We start from the raw sequence: 1,041 nt of genomic DNA on the forward strand, positions 1-1,041 counted from the left end.
ACATTTAAATTACTTTTACCATGATTCTGATGAAAATAGGAATTTTTCATTAACCACTAACATTGTGTTCTAGGAACGAAACAAACAATTTTATCACCGAATTCGGTGGAACAAGAACTAGTTAGATAATTAAATAAACTCAGAATTTCAATATTTACAACAATTCAAAATATTTACATTACATTGATTTTGTATTAAATCTATATTTACGTATCAGTTAGTGTATTTACATAAACTGACAATGTACATTATTTGCAGGAATACATCAAAACAATTATAACTAGAAATTAAGTAAAGAATTAAAAAAAAATGACTAAGAATTAATCAAAATTAAATTCAATAAATTATTATCACATTGTAAATAATCTATTTTTATCGTAAATTACAAATAATCAAATAGAGTTGTAATCAAAACATCCACTTTCATTGAAATATTCCATTAAGAAATAACAATCAAACTGTAATCGCTCATTTTATAAAATCTTTTCTCTTAATTATATTTCAGAAAAAGCAGCTGTTAGTTTTCAGAATACATCAAATTCTGTTTCAATCGGTTCTTAATTAATCTTAAATGTAATGTTCACTCGATCACCAAGTTTGTCCTTTTCCATCGTAACATGTTTCTAACGACTCTTATTTACTAGTTAATTAATATAAACAATTTCTCTTTGGAGAGCAAAAAGCTTTTGTTTCTCTATTTTACATCAGTACAAAAACACCTGGAAACTTCTGAATTTGTTAATTCTGTTTTTACAATTAGTAACAATGAGCGTTTGTCCACAATACCATCTGTCTGTACACGCTTAGTTTTATGGCTTTTAAATCAATTTGAGGAGGTTAAAATTATAAGATTTGTTATAGCTAGAAAGATAATGTTTATGTCGATGTAATGTTGGTGCCATCTTTGGACTGCATCATCACTCTATTCAGATGGGATCGTGGTCAAGCGCTAGCTTTAAAAAAACATAAAAAAAGACAAAATCTCGAGATGTGTGTAGGGGGGGGTGTGTGTGGGGTGTGGGGGAGTGCAATCACCTGCAG

Source organism: Papilio polytes, unplaced genomic scaffold, assembly GCF_000836215.1.
Source record: "Papilio polytes unplaced genomic scaffold, Ppol_1.0 DF821422.1, whole genome shotgun sequence".
Classification (NCBI taxonomy): Eukaryota; Metazoa; Arthropoda; class Insecta; order Lepidoptera; family Papilionidae; genus Papilio; species Papilio polytes.